Raw genomic sequence first — 16732 nt, 5'->3', positions numbered from 1 at the left:
TTCCTGACTTACACCTAATAAAGACGTGCCTGGCAGAATTCATCTTGCCAAGAATGTTTGCCCTCCGAACCCTGGAATAAAGACACGAAACAAATAATATGGGTTAAAACACAGGCCACACTTTATTAATTGTAATTCAAATTTACCGGTCATTTGGCAAAGTGGGGGGGGGGCTGCTGTAGTATGGAAACAGGTAAATCGCAGAGGTATCTAAATACCCCTTAAACAACAGATTCATAATTTTTCCATCCAATCCTGAGACTTCCAAAGGACAAAAGGACAGGACAAAAAGAAACACTTGTGAAGTTTGGAGCCTGAAAGAGGGGAGGGTAGGAAGCTTTCAATTAAGTTCAATTAAAGATTTCCTTCACTAGATGATGACATCATCTGGCTCACACAGCATAATTTTTATACCAACAGGATTCAGCACTGCTGTTTGTTGCACCAGTCCTCTTACCCATCTGCAGTGTAGAAAGCATGGGTGATTTGCACTCAATGCACATCTGATGTGAACGCAGCGCAAACTATGCATTGTTCTATCCTGTGCAAATCTATTGAGCATCAGCACAGTTGAGCATTTAAATGGAAATGATCCATGGAACTGCAATACTATAGCAAGAATTACAGTATATTCTTGTGTAAGATGCACACTGTTTTGTCAAAGGGGCAGGCAAATGTAGCTCCTGCTCTCCAAGTTAGTGACAGATTCTGCTTGTTCTCCAGATGGCACCTCTTCCAATGTGAAAAGGGTAGTGTTTTCCCTTGCTCACTGCCTTTTTTTTCCCTTAGGGCTCTGCAATAGCCCTTGCCGCACCAAGTTTGTAATACAGCAGCCTTATGCTACTACCCAGAAGTCATTCTCATCCATCACCTTGGCTAACAATGACAATCTCCTGCCGGACTGGTTCTTACTGCTCCAGCTCCATTGATGTCACTGACAATAGATAGACACATTTGTCATAATTATGTGGGGGGAGGAAATCCCTCCATTAATTGGAAAGCATGTTGCTTTGGCCTGAAATCTGTACAGCTATCGATGTCAGATCAGCATGTGGGAACCCCCCGGGGAGTCTGTGTCCAAGAGGAAATGGAACAGCTTCCAAGCAGCCAAGCAGCTGCACCCTGTCAGCTTGATGAAAAGCAATCTTCTTCAACAATAGACTCCAAGCATTTCTCCTACTGTAGAGATATTACAGTACAAGTGGGGATGTCCTTCAGCTCTTCTGTTTGTGTATCTCATGTCTGCCAGTTCTGGGACCTTTCCCATCAATCACTGTCATCGTTTCAAACGGGATTCTGCAGCCGAGAAGTCTCAGAAAGCTTTGGATAGGAAAAAAAGAAACCATGTCCATGCTTGGTGTGCTATGTTGGATGGATGGATGTGCATTTGTGTTTGTGTGTTTCTTTGCATGTATGTATACTTAGTCATCTCCTTGGGGACCAATGTCTTTGCTTAACATACTCTATTGTACTGGCTATGTGGCGGCTGGGGAAAAAGTGACAACCTTGTGACACCACTCTGTTGACAATCACCAGTAGCAAAGTGTGCTATCCTTTCTCCAGTTAACAGCAGGAGCAGCTCCAGGGAGAGAGGGTGCTCTGCTAAAGGGATCCATTCCATTGTAGCAATCTTGCTAATATATATTCTTATTTAAAGCCCAGTTGGTTGCATGTTCTTTCAGAACTTCACAGAGAGTTCAAAAGCCTAGTTTAATGGATGCTGTTGGTGCTCATGTGGCAAAGACCCTGGATTAATTTTGGGGGGGGGGGAGATTGACTCATGCCACTGGCCTAAAAGCCCTGTCCCAAGGCTCAGGCTTAGTGTTTCAAACCCAACTTGAAGCCCTTTTTACTGCAACACTCCTTCCACTCCTTCTGTTTAGAGAGACTCAAGACTCTGACAGTTTTAACTGCAGTATTATTGGAAATGGAAAATGCATACTTAATAATAGGGCTATTTAGAAGATCAATTTAGAACAGCCTGGAGTTGATTTCTATCACTCCATTGATTACTTGTTGGAGTACTGAATCCTGAATTTTTGATGGGTTTTGACTAGCACAACTGTTATTGTCTTGGTTGGGCTTCACAGCAATGTTATCTTCAAGCTCCTCCTGCCAAAATTCAACCCACATTTTCCACCACAGTGATACACATTTCTTGGCCTTTGTCCATTCAAGAAGAATGTTGAAGGAGTCTTCAGGTTTTTTAAAGAGTGATGAAGATAATCCCTCTCCCAAAGCAAGAGACTGATCTCCATGTGTTATACTTTGGACAGTTTTATTTATGTGATTAGGCTATGTGTGGGGACATGTGGATAACAATATTTATGAACCTGGGGTCTCATCATCTTCTAGCACTATCTCTTGTTTCATTTTGAACTGTCTCATCAAAAGGTTTTCAAGGTAAGAAAGTTTCAGTATTGTTTACTATGGCTGCCTTCTGCACAGTACTAACAAAAATTAGCATGAGTGTTACTGCCACTGTCTGTGAAAGATCCTCCACCAGTCCCACTTTCAGTTACTGCTGCTGTCCAGTGACTGCCCTCCAGAAGTTTCTCAGTTCCCCTCACTACTGGAACTATTCATTCTCTTCTGGTGATTCAGCTGTCACTTCTGAAGAGGGTAAGTACATTGAAGTCTGGTGCCTCAGCTGAGAACATTCTGCCATGGGTGACCCTGCTAGGAGTCCAGGTTCATAATGGGGGTCCAGCCTTTGACGGCATTTCTCTCAGCTTCTATGATACATTCAATCCCACCACCACATTAAGGTGTGCATCCAAGAAGGGAAGAAATAAAATACCAAGGACAGACAGGAGACAGATGGAACTGTTCCAAGCCATTGACTCTGATCCATCAAAATTCTAACCAGAATATGGAAAACAATGGCCCACAAACTGAAAACATTCAATATATATACCAGTCCCCAAGAAAGGAGATGCCAAGGAGTGCAGTTAACTACGGGTCTATTGCTCTAATTTCCCATGCAAGCAAAGTGATGCTCAAGATGTTGCAACAAAGGCTTTTACCTTATATGGAAGGAGAAATGCCTGATGTTTAAACTGGATTCTGAAATGGAAGAGTCACTGACGATCATATTGCAAATTTCTGCTGGCTACTGGAGAGCACCAAAACATTTTTGCAAAAGATCAGTCTATAGACCTCAGCAAAGCCTTTGTATGGATCATGGAAAGCTTTCAGTTGTTCTGAAGAAATGGATGAGTCTCGGCACTTGATTGTCCTGAAGTGTGTGTGTGTGTGTGTGTGTGTGTGTGCGTGCGTGTGCGTGTGTGTGTGTGTGTACACGTACTGAACATCTCAATTTATATATATAAGGTTATAGAATAAGGTTCCTTCTAAGGTGTGTGACTGTGTAAGTGCATGTGACTATGCCCTCTCTGTACAGCTTTTATTATCTCCCATCTACCCACAGCAATCATTTCCAGCCTCTTTCATTGGTCACAATGGAATCCCACGTGGATCCCCACCCAGTGGGGCTGAAAATTAGAGGGAGTATTGCTCTAGAAGAGGCTTCTGTTTAGGAAAGTGTCCACTGGCTGCTCCTGAGAAATATTTTGCACACAATGGACATGGGATATATCTGCACAGCAGATTCAATGTATCTTCTCATCGAAATAAAAGATATATATTACTTACCAGGAACGTAATGGTGGCAGCCCCTTGGTGGCATATTTTTACCAACATACCGATGTATTGGGCATAAAATTAAAAATAATAATATAAGCACTACAGTAATGGAGGCCACCTTCCTGGCTTTACCTCTGATAAGAAGCGGGGCAGGTCATGCACTCAGGCAATCCTGGTAAGGAATGCACCGGCACAACAAAGGTACAAAATAGCATAATACTCCTGGCAATGGGGAAATGTTCTGTAGTTATACTGCTGGCTGGGAAAATGTCTTGATCTTGACTGTGCGTTGTGTGACCAGGAAAAAAAAACCCAACAAACTAACTGGGGGATAACTAGAGAACATTTCCCTCATGTGACCAGGGCCTTAGCTATACTACAGATATCAGAAAATGGAACTAGCTGCCTCCAAACTCTTTGTGGCATTAAGCCAAGATGAATTCAAATGCATGCTGTCGTTGATCCTGGATGTTGTCTTTAGAAACAGGATGGCCTAAATCCATTTGTAGGTCTCAGTTAGAGAAGACCCATTCCATCAGTGGAGCTTACATAAGTGTTGTCTTACTGAGTTTATACAGATTCAGTGGGGCTACTCTAGTTGAACTCATTGAATTCCGGCTAAACTGACCTGTTTATAAGAATTAGTTTTTTTAAAAAACAGCCTTTTAAAATCTGAAGCAGGCTCTAGAAGAGGCAGCAGCTTTGAACACACACTGCCAATCCTGTCCCCCCAGAAAGCTTTTGAGGGGGGATAACTTGCCTTTTGGTGACATTTGGTTCTTGCTTTATCTGCTGCAGTTTGTTCACCCGAATCACAAAACATGTTTTTCTTCACTCTTCTACGTCCCTTTTTGCCCATTTAGAGGAAAGACTGGATTTGTTACGGGTCAAATGCTTTAGGGCACGAGTTACTATGCTGGACTGCTTTCTTCAAACATTTAAAAATGGTAAATACTAATAATAAAACACATTTGTCTGCCAGAAAATTAGTCTTGATTTTGCCAGAGAATGAGCTCCATAAATCATGCAAAAGATACTTCTGGCAAGATTTCATTTGCTGATCTTTGAAATTTTGTTTGCTTGAAGAGGATTCAGACCAGTAGCTGAACTTGTAACCTTTTCCAAGCCTTGTCTGAACTCTCAGCCTTAGATGATGGACCTCTTGGGACTAGAAATGTCCTTGAGGTGACTTTAACCCCTCTTTACCCATATTCAATTACATTTAAACAGTTTGTCTTTAAGTAACAGAGAGAAGTGGATAGAGCTAAGCAGCAGAATTTGCTTGCAGAGTTCTTCAAACTAATGCTCACAACAAGTTCTCTTTCTGGCCCTGATGTGAATTCTTTCTATTTTTTCAGAGGTAATAGTTTTTATTTTAACAGAATTCATTGTTTATACACTACTGAGCTTGTAGACTAGTAAAATGTTCATACTTAGAGTAACATAAATGAAGTTCAAGCTTCCTCGGGATGGAATATTTTTCCCTGGAAATCCTTGGAACAAAATGCAGAATTTTACCCTACCCAACTTCCCGTGATAACTATATTTTTTTTAAAAAAAGAAATACAACTCACAAAGCACTAAACATGAAAAATACACTTTGTTATGGGAAATGTCACATCAAATATATTAAATCGTATGATTGCCTTACGTGTCACAATTCGCTTTTGCATGTTAAAAAATGAAATCCCATTAAGCTGAAATGTCAATTTGAATTATATTTCTAACACTTTTTTTGGGTTTGTAGAAGGTTTGGTCCCCTTAAAACCAAAAGATCAAGTTTCAGTTTCAACATTTCTAAATTAAATTTAGGATTATTTCCCATGTTCAATTTGTAGGACTCTACATTTCACCATAGTTTAGAACAAAAACTAATGCTAAGAATTGAACCCCAGCCTTCTAATGCAATTTTTTAAAAATGATATTGTAAAAACCCTGATAACAGTGGCCCACCAACTTCCTTCCAGGTAACAAAGAATTCTTCATGTAGGATTGAGAGGCAAACTCTTTTTAGTTGTTCTGGACTTGTTCTCTTTGACTTATGCTTGGAATAATGCTATGGAGTGCAGTTTTCCTCATAAGTGAAGCCCCCACCTTAGCTTGTAATGAATACTACGAACATGCTGGCCAATTTTGCAACTTGATATATCATGAATCGTCCAAAAGATTGCTTCACCGTGAGCCAAAAGGCAACACTGGGTTTCTTTGACCCATTTCCTGATGGGCCAAAGGGGCTGTGTGAATCAGCCCCTTCGCTGAGACTAGCACTACTTACCCCTCTAGAAAGTAACACTGCAAGTAAAACACTTGGCTAATGGAGCAGAGAGACAATGGGGTCTAGTACCTGTCCCACCTTGGCTTGCTGAGTGCTAACACAATCCAGGGGATCCAAAAGCTGTCATTACAATGCATTAGCATGAAAAAAGGAGCACCCATTCTGTTTTGGCATGTTATATTTGAGTGACAGGGAGCACAAATACAGCCAGGCACACAGAACAGTGCAGTTCAGCGTTGTCTTTGACAATGTTGGGCACCAAGGCTGTCACTCTTTTGACACGGGCCCACCCTCCCCACTACCCACGCTGGCATTTGAAAACAGCAGCTCGCCCACCACTTTTATTCCACACAATGTGTCAATAATTACTTGTCAGGGCTTTTGCTTATAGACCTGGAATGGTGAATAAATGCTCATTATGCCTGGGAAAAAATGTTGCAAGCTTTACTATAAATCTTGTGCTACAAATGCTCACAATAGGGGCTATTGACACAGTGGCAAACACTCACATTAACATGTAAAGTCATGCTGCTGTAAAGCGGGTTTGACAAACTAACTTGCAGCCGAGGAGTTTCTTGACCTTTTTCCTCGCCTACCTTGGCAACCAAACTAGGTCTTGTCCATATTAAAATTGAGGAGGAGGTGGATGCTGATTAAGCGGGCCTGTTGTCTCTTGGAGAGACATGCTTATCTCTGTCTGTGTGGGAGCTTTTAAAATAGCCCGCAAAATAATGTTTTGTTTTGTTTTGTTTTCCAAGCATTTAAGGTAGAACAGCAAGAACAAGCCAGGACTGGTCTTCAAATTTTAATCATGGTAAAGGAATAAATAAAACCAAGCCAGGCTTTTGAAAAAGAATGTGGTTGCCCTAAAAGACGTTTGATCCTCAAATAACACTCACTTAATATCTGGCATTCTTCTCATCAATTAAAAGATTACAATTCAGCTGAGAGGCAAGTGTACACCAAACCATTAATCCTCTACCCACAGAGCTGACCATGGAAGTTCCCCTCTTTCCATTACCTTTGTTCCCATTTCTTCACTTGAGTGTCCCAGATAGTGGCTCCAGAGTTCCCTATAACAACAGCTTACTACACTGAGGGTTGCATCTGGAAAGTGTTGGTTAAGGGAAAACATTACACACATATCATTTTCCCCCCTCAGCAACTGTGAGAATGAAAGAGGAAAGCAGAAATATTTTGGCATCTAACACATCTCTTGGCCACGGAGAGCCAAACAATACATGACTGGATCAGTTTTGGTTGTTGTTCATGGATCTTTCCCATTCACATATAAAGAGGCTTAGGTAGACAGGCAAGAGGCAGAAAAAGCGTGTTCACCTCCAATCTTCCCTCTTACTTATAGACCTTACACTGTGACTTTTCATTTGCTTTTGGCCTACAAGCCCCATGAACATAATCTTAGCCAATGCTAAGGGATTATGGGAGTTGCAGTTCAGGACATTTGAAAGGCCATAGTTGGGATCCTTGCTCTGCACACTTTTTAAGGGCCTAAATAAGGCATCTGTTTTGCTGAAATTACTGTATTTGCTGGCGTATAAGACGACTGGGCGTATAAGACAACCTCCCAACACTTCCACTTAAAATATAGAGTTTGTTATATACTCACCATATAATACTACCCCCTCTTCCGCACACCTTCCAAACCCAAATAAAAGGTGGTATTCATTGTCACCATTGTACGGCTGCAGCGCGACCGCAGTGCCTCCGACCTGCCCTTGCCACTATGGGCAGCTATGGCTATCCCAACTGAAATGCATCCGGCGTATAAGACAACCCCCCCACTTGGAGGCATGTTTTTCAGGGCAAAAAAGTAGTCTTATATGCCAGCAAATACAGTAATGCTTCTAATCTAAGAAGACTTGGATAGGCAATTAATCAATTAACATTTTCTCCTACATTTTCTTCAACAAGAGTATATCTGAGTAAAGGGTCACCTCCCAAACGCTATTCAAGAGTGGCAACTATTTGGCTTTTGCTGTGGCATCAAGGGTCGCAGTTGACTAGCATGCACTCAGTGGCTATATAAGAAACAGAAGAAGAGCTGAGTGAATTCCAACATATTTATTCTACACTGCAAACTGCTCTCTTTGCCGTTGGCTCTACTGCCTTTTCTCTTTTCAGAGCTTTTGCCTTTTATTTATTTTTTACACATGTGGATTTGCTTTCTGATTGCCATTTTTAAAGGTATTCCCCAATGTTTGTTTTAAACCCTATCCTTTTTTCTTTGCATTTGTATTTACATCTTTTTCTCCCCCCATTAGGCTGGCCAGGATAAACCTAGCAAATTTCGTGTTTCATGTTTGTCCATACCCAGTTTCCAATGCATTTTGTTTTCCAATGGTAATGCATATATTGTTTCAATTGTAATTTGGGGTGCATCCTTAAGTTTTGGAAAGAGCTCATTTGAACAAAATCTAAACACTGGCCTCAATATCACTGGGTAATATTGCCTCAGCCAACCCTAACACTGTTTGGCAAGTCAACCTCCCACTATGTTGGCATAATAATGATTTACGCACAACATGCCATAGTTTAAACTATGATTGTATAAACTTGTGTGGAAACCACAAGTTTAAATCACACACTTTTACAAGGTATTTGTTTTTTGCAAATGTTCATTTAAAGTGAACAGCAGCATTATCAGAGGCAATACACTGAGGCTACATATTCTACTGTTGTTTTTTAACCATACGCCAATTCTGCAGCCAAGAAATTGCCAAACCACATCTGGATTTAGGCCACAACTAAAGCCCCATGTGTGTGCTATCCCCTGCAATCTTTGCAATTTCTTCCTCCAGTTGGCAATTTTTAGTGGAGTGGCAACTGAAACGATGGATGTCAATTGCATTTTCCTTGAAGCCCAGTTTCCAGTGAGAATCTTAGTCAGTGAGAATGTGTGAGGAAATTTTTTTTTCTACTGGTGTATTCATGCTTAATCAAGCAGAGCACATACAGGACGGTGGCATTGACAACACAAATACATTTTAGTGGAACAGTTGGGTTTCTGTAATAGCAAGGCTTGTATAACTTTGTGTGCACTGTATCATAGATAGGTCCAGGAACAGCTGGCACTGGGACCAAGACAAAATGGAGCCTTTTGGAACCTTTTGTCACCTCCTTCTTCTCCCACCTTCTCTTAGTTGATGTTTGTCCTCATTCTGTGACCAAAAGTCATGAGCACGAAGCAGCAGGAGCAACAGCTGGGAAAACAAGGAAGGAGAAAGGGGAAGGAAAGTGGTGGTGGTGGGGAAACGCTGCCTTGGGACATATGCCCAAATAGTGCGCCACCTCTGAAGTCTCTACCACACACTAGACTGGGGCAGAGAAAGGAAGCAGTGGTCTCATCTTCTTTCAAGGGAGGCTTTATCTTTCAGCCAAGGAGGTGGGGAATGGATTTGAAAAAGGAGAGTCAGATGGAAGGAGCTTCTAGGATTTAACCCTTTCAGTTGTGAGAGTTACGGAAATAAGGGTCAGAATCCTATTACTGACACCATCTAAGAATTTTTAAAAGTAAGCTTGCTGCTTGACTGGCAGCAATTCATGACTGATATTTACATTATGGGACTTAGACCAGTAGGGCTAATTAAGAGGATTCTGACTAGTGTTTCATGTTGTCTATTTCTAAGCATGCACCAACAATCTTCCCCAACTCATTTTTTTTAAATTAAAGCTTCTTTATTTTATGGCTAATTTGCAAGTAAATTAGTTTTTCCCTCCACCATGTTTTAGAGAAAAAGGTTCAGGGAACTTTGTGCAAAACCAGTGTCTATGGTCTGGAGGGCTTCCAAAGAAGGATGCACCTAGGAAGCACCTATCCTGCTAAGTTCTTGTGAACAACTGTTGACATGTATAATAGAAGTTGCCCTGGCTAAACACTTGCAAAATTTCAGAACGATGGGTTGAATGTATTGGGCATTTCATGAGTCTGAAGTGAATCAAGTTTGCAATGGCAGCTTGCCACCAAGAATGCAAAAAGTGTCTTTAAAAGAAGGGAATAATTCATTATGTAATTAACCCTTTAGAAATTGTAATTTTACAGTTTTATCCATAACGTTAGTTCTGTTGTCGATAAGGATTCATATTTCTGCAAAGTTTGTCCTAAACAGTAGGGGATGGGCCCAGATTAATTTATGTGCACTTCATTCTTATTGACATAGATAAGATTTAAGTTATATATTCGCGAAGGCTTTCACGGCCGGGATCTAATGGTTGTTCTGGGTTTTTCGGGCTCTTTGGCCGTGTTCTGAAGGTTGTTCTCCCTGACGTTTCTCCAGTCTCTGTGGCCGGCATCTTCAGAGGACAGCAACCTGTGCTCTGAGCAGAGGTTTCTGTCCTCTGAAGATGCCGGCTACAGAGACTGGCGAAATGCCAGGAAAAACAACCTTCAGAACACGGCCAAAGAGCCCGAAAAAACCAGAACAACCAAGATTTAAGTTAACTTAATGACTAATGCCCCATTGATTTCCAGAAATATTAAAAGTTACTTTTTTGGAAATAAAACTCCCAGAGGACTCCAGTTTCCAACATCCCAAAACTGGGACAGATCTCAATTCAGAACAGTTTAGCTGGCCCTCAGCTATCCTAACTAGTCAGGATTGTTCTCTTTGCCACTAAATTCAAAAAACTGTTTAATGGTTTTCTGGCTCAAATAGGGGTTTAGGCACCGTCCATTTGATATGCCCTCATTAACATGAGAAGGAACAAATTAATCTACCATGCCTAATTAAAGCAGGACTCGGTTTTAGAAAAATATGAAGGTGGAGACAATGCTGAAGATCAGTGAGACCAGTGAGTGTGGCTGTTTTCCCATGAAAAGCATTGTGGAAGTTTCATTTGAGGGCAATAGACAGCGAGGTCATTCGGACTGTGAGAGCCTGAAAAGCAATGAGAAATGATAGGCTTACCATAATCACAAGTATTTCAAGGTGTTTCTTGAGCCTGTCAACAGCATTAATGGCTGCTTTTCTTCAGTGCATACGGCTGGACATTTCCTGCAATGAACAGTCATTTGTAAACGTTATGGAGAGCAGAAGAGGAAATGAAACCTCAGTTTCTTACATAGCTCAAATTCAGTTTAACCCATAGCATGTCACTTCCATTTATATGAGAAAGGCTAACTCATGTTATTATAAAGTAGAAGTAAAAAACCATGACTGACAAATGAATTAAATAGGATATTTGGGGTTTTCGTTCATTCATTCATTGGTGTATGGGGTGGGCTGCATGCTTAACTTTATATTGTGCCACCATAGCACTTCGGAATACTTGTAGGACACCATATACACTTATTAAAAACTTCAGTGTTGAATTATTATGGTTGTACTGTACAAGGAAAACAGGGTGACTGAGAAACAAACGGACAAACAAAAAACCAAGATAACAACATGAACCACCCAGAGACTAGGAATCCTAATGGGGTGGTACAGAAATGGAAATAAATAAATAAATGAATGAATGAATGAATGAATGAATGAATGAATGAATGAATGAATGAATAGTTCACATGTCTAACACATAATTGTGTATTGTCCATTTTCTCTTCCTCTTTTATTTTTCTCTTTTTCTTTCGCCAAATGCATCTAAAATTTAAAGACCAATTTTTTAAGAACAGACTCTCAGTTTGCTTGTAAGTCACAAAATATTTTCTCTCTCTTCTTCACTAGACAGTTCCATCACTCTATGTCCCGCCATGATAATGCAAGTGGGAGAACCCCTATTAAAGCCATTGGACTTTACTTCTGAGTAAACATGTATGGAATTGGACTATTAGACTAAAACTGAGTGTCATTACAAGTTGCTAGCAAAGAAACACCGTTCCCGTCATTTACAGAATGCCCATTTTCATATAGATATTTTAGAATGTGTTGCTTTGAGAACTACAAAGGCATTTAAAAAATTTGAACATAATAAAGGTGCTCAATCTGTTCTGTATAATAACAACAGTAATGTACCATCAAGTTAATAGTGACTTTTGGCAGCCCTTTCCAGCAGAGAGTACTCAGAAGTTGTTACCATTCCCTTCTTCTGGGAGCATCCTGGGACTGTACAGCTTGCTCAAGGCCACACAGGCTGGCTCTTCTCCCTGGGGGCAGAGTGGGAAATCAAACTTCCAGCTAGACATGGGGGCTTTGTATTCGTATATGAATACAAAGCCTGCCGGCAGAGATGGCCAGCCCAATTACCAACCACCGCCAGAACCTGCTGGACCACTTACTGTACAGCACGTGTGGCCGATGTCATCTCCTGTGTCCCAATCGTGGCAATAGTCTGGCTGTCACAGTCTCAGCTCCCTGCACACCCAGCCACTCTGGAAAGAGGGAAGAAGAGAATGGACAAAAATATAGTCTCTAATGTCTTAAACTGAAGTCCTGACCTTCCCCCTCAAAAACCACACAGTAGTGCAGGCATTCAATCACACACACATAGTAATACTAGTACTGTAGTAATATTAAAAATAATATTATAACTAGTAATATTAGCAATAATAACTAGAAGAAATTTAGGAAACCAAGGCCAATATACTATAACAACACAAGTCTCTTACTTCACTAAGCAAAGTGCCACCAGTTGTAGCTACAAAGAGAGATGTAACCTAGTAACCTCACTTAAAATCTTTGGTGCTTCAGTAGTTGAAGTTAGCAGGAGAAGTCTTGATTAGAGATGGACACAAATCAGAAAAATTGTGACTTGATTTGACTTATGATTCATCAAGGGTGACAAATCAAAAATAATGATAATTAATGGGTCTCTACAGGAGGGCAAGGAGACACTCATTAGGCCCATTAGGAAGAAACCAAGCTTGGCTGCGGATGATATTGGCCTGTCACCAATGTTTCTTTCCTTAGCAAGGTAGTGGAGAGAGTGATGGCCAACCAGTTACAGGCTCTTCTGAGGGAAACCAGTGCCCTGGATCTGTTCCAGTCGGGCTTCAGGCCACACCACGACACGTTTGATGACCTATTGAGGGAGGCAGACAGGAGCAAAATGTCTCTGCTGGTTCTTATTGATATCTCAGCTGCCTTTGATACCGTTGACCACTGTATCCTTCTGCGGAAGCTCTCTGAGTTAGGAATTGGTGACTTGGCTTTTGCCTGGCTCTGTTCCTTCTTGGAGGACCCACCCACCCCCGAGAGTGCAGATTGGAGAGAGCTTCTCGGCCCCATGGAGCCTCAACTGTGGGGTTCCGCAGAGGTCGATTAACTCCCCAATTCTATTTAACATCTCTATGAGGCCACTGGGAAGGGTCATTGGAGGATGTGGGGCTTTGTGTCATCAGTATGCTGATGACACTCAGCTCTGCATCTCCTTTTTTTCTAACTACAATGGATGCTGTTTCGTCCCTTGACTGCTGCCTGGAGTCTGTTCAGCAATGGAAGCAGGAGAATGGACTGAGGCTGAATCCGGACAAGACGGAGATACTTAGGGTGGGTGGCCCAGACATCAGTGGCTTGGGAAACCCCCTCTCTTTTTTTTGGGGTGACTCTTGTCACCAAGAGTGAGGTTCACAGTCTGGGTGTACATCTGGACCCGACATTCACCATGAGAAACCAGGTGGCATCAGTGGTCCGTTCCACACACTTCCACCTTCGGTGGATTGCCCAACTGCATCCCTATCTTGATGTGGGGGCACTCACGACTTTGGTCCATGTGCTCATAGTCTCAAGATTGGATTGCTGTGTGGGACTGTCCTTGAGACTGATGCGGAAAATTCAGATGGTGCAGAATATGGTGGCCAGACTTCTTACAGGGGTGAAAAGTATCACCATATTTTGCCCACCCTGGCTGCCTTGCATTGGCTGCCCATTTGCTTCCACGTTGATTTCAAAGTTTTAATGATGACAGATAAAGTCCTAAATGGGTTAGGACCTTGATATCTGGCACAGCGCCTTCTCCCACCCAATTCTGCCAGAGTCACTCGTTCTAGCCAGGCTGAGTGGCTGATGGGCCTAATGCAAAGGGAGGTCTGAAAGGAAAGAACAAGAAAATTGCTTTTTTGGCAGTGACCCCTTGCCTCTGGAACAACTTGCCTGTGGAGATCCACCTGGGTTCCTCTTTGGGTGTTTTCAGGAGTAAATTTAAGACCTGGCTATTTAGGCAGGCTTTCTCTCCTGCCATATCTTAAACTATGTCATTTTTGCCATCTTGGATTTATGGCATATGTTTATTGGGTTTACTGTTTTTAAAAATTGTAATGCCACTCAGAGTAGACCTTTGGTCTAGATGGGCGGGGTAGAAGTCTAATAAAAGAAAAATAAATAAATAAATAAATAAATGATTTTTCCCCTCATGAACTGACAAATTAATTTGTCAATTCATTTTTGCCTTCAAAACCCTATAACCCCCCCAAAAAAAACATAGAGACACCAAAATTGCAGAGAAGCTTCCCCTGACACTCCTCTACAAGCCCTGCAAGATTGGTAGAGCTGGGGTTTCGGACATCTGAGATACAGACTCACAAAGAGGGCCCTCACAGGAAAGTCCACCTCCCAGGAACCTAGAGACACAAAAATCATAGAGAAGCTTCCCCCAACTCTACTCTACAAGCCATCCAAGTTTAGTGAGGGTTGGGTTTGGGACATTCAAGTTATACACCAGCAAAATGGGTGACACCCCAGGAAAGTTCCCTTTAGTAGCAGGCTTGAGGAAATTCAATCTTCACCAAACTGGGAGATATTGCGGAGGATAGTCAAAGGAAGCTTCTCTGTGATTTTTGGTATCTCTACATTCCTGGAGGGAACTTTCCTGGGTGGCACCCTTTCTGGGTGTATAACTTGGACATCTGAAACCCAACCTTCCCCAGTCTTGGAAGGACGGTAGAGGAGAGTCATGGAAGGCTTCTCTAAAAAGTTTGTGTCTTTAGATGCCTGGAGAATCACTTAGTAGCCCAACAAATTGACAAATCAAAAATCACTAAAACTTCATTGGTTCATATTCATCGGAGCATTGATTCGAATCAACAAATTAGCAATTTGGGACAAATTAGTTTTTTTAATTCATGTCCATCTCTAGTCCTTATTTTTATTGGGAGGTGGGGCTATCAGTCTCTTTCCCCTTTGGTGCCAACTCAGTATCTTCTTTATGAAATACCAATATCTTTGATTTCCTTTCTCCTGCTCTTAAATTATGGTGTCTTTTTTAAATTATTATTTTAACATTTTTAACTCCACAAATTCTGAATTTAACATGAGTGCTCTGTGTGGGCTGCTACTCCAAACCATAAGAACCCCAGGCTCTTTGTTCTGTCCCATCATTACCATATAAATAAATTAGCTGGCTTTTGTCCTTATTTTTATTTTTTTTTACTTTTTGTAATTGCTGTCAGAGTAATTAGGACTGGGACCACATTATATAGAGACGTGGTGGCGCTGCGGGCTAAACCGCAGAAGCCTGTGCTGCAGGGTCAGAAGACCAGCAGTCATAAGATCGAATCCACGCGACGGAGTGAGCGCCCATCGCTTGTCCCAGCTCCCGCCAACCTAGCGGTTCGAAAGCATGCAAATGCAAGTAGATAAATAGGACCACCTTGGTGGGAAGGTAACAGCATTCTGTGTCTAAGTCGCACTGGCCATGTGACCACAGAAGATTGTCTTCGGACAAACGCTGGCTCTATGGCTTGGAAACGGGGATGAGCACTACCCCCTAGGGTCGAACACGACTGGACAAAAATTGTCAAGGGGAACCTTTACCTTTACCTTTACCCTCCACACAGCTTCTGCATGATGGTCCTGGTCCCACTTAGGTCCAGCTTTCCCCACCATGGCTATTTAATGCTGAAAAACAAACTTGTGTGTGCTGTTTTAGGTGACTTTCTGTTGAGTTAGTTGAATCAAATGCTGTAAATCCAAATCATGTGATGGGACTAAATTGGAAAATAGTGGGTAAAAACACATCAAAGCTGCTATACCTCTGCATTCAGTTCCAGGAGTGCCCATTCATTGATTATGATGGGAATAAAAGCCTGTTGGTGGCTTCTAGGATCTCCATCGTATGCCAAGAAATGCAAATGGTTAGTAATAAAAAGGAACACCCCATTGGGAGCCAGTTGAATGAAAGCACACAGAAATACAGAAAAGTAGCATCCCTAGTTTATCATGAACACATGAACTTGAGTTTAGCTCCTGGAAGCTCACAGTCATCAACTCAGTGCATTACATATGATTAAGGATTTAAAGAAAAGAAAGAAAAAAGCCAACACACACACACACAAAACAGAGGTTAACAGCAGGAGGTTGGTGGGAACATTAATTCCTTCTTAATTTTCACCAACATCAACATCCTGTGAGTCAGTGGCACATGACTGAATCCTTGGGGATTGCACATGAAGGATGGCGATGATAAACAGAGCATGTGGTTGCCCAGAGAAGAGCATATTTTCAGCATCTTTTGTACCCTTATCTCTTCTTATTTATGACTCCACTGGGAGGAGCATGACTTTTTAGTTCTTTTTCCATGATGGGTAGATTTTGTTTTCAAAACATCGTCTTTGGAACTGACCCCACAGCCCATTATGCTCTAGTTTACAGAGTCTTAAATTGTCAAAACTACAGCTGAATGTGCAGCACAAAAGGTCTGCTGTTTTTTAAACTCTGAAGGAGATGATGATTACCATAACCCTGAAAGAGTCGGTTAACCTCTCCACTGCTTGATATTTTAAGTGTTCTGTTGTTTGGTGAATTCATTTGTCCAACTTAGTTCTAATTGCTATGGAAACAAAGCCCACAAGGTTTTTGTGTTTTCTTTTCTTTTTTTTCCCAGGCGTGCCACTGATTTAAGGAGTTGCGTGTTTTAAAG

The 16732-nt window shown here is 41.6% G+C and overlaps 1 long non-coding RNA gene across 1 annotated transcript; it reads right to left on the bottom strand.

The window, feature by feature from the left end:
* Positions 1–4994: 4994 nt before the first annotated feature.
* Positions 4995–11477, bottom strand: LOC144589134 (uncharacterized). The gene is made up of 2 exons (XR_013545039.1): positions 10846–11477; positions 4995–9141 (listed from the first exon to the last, which is right to left on the bottom strand). It is a non-coding gene; the product is annotated as an uncharacterized LOC144589134 (long non-coding RNA).
* Between the last annotated feature and the right edge of the window lie 5255 nt (positions 11478–16732).

The sequence above is a fragment of the Pogona vitticeps genome, chromosome 4 (genome assembly GCF_051106095.1).
Source record: "Pogona vitticeps strain Pit_001003342236 chromosome 4, PviZW2.1, whole genome shotgun sequence".
In the NCBI taxonomy this organism is placed as follows: domain Eukaryota; kingdom Metazoa; phylum Chordata; class Lepidosauria; order Squamata; family Agamidae; genus Pogona; species Pogona vitticeps.
Note: the sequence above shows the minus strand (reverse complement) of the source record. Positions and strands in the feature narration are given on the sequence as shown.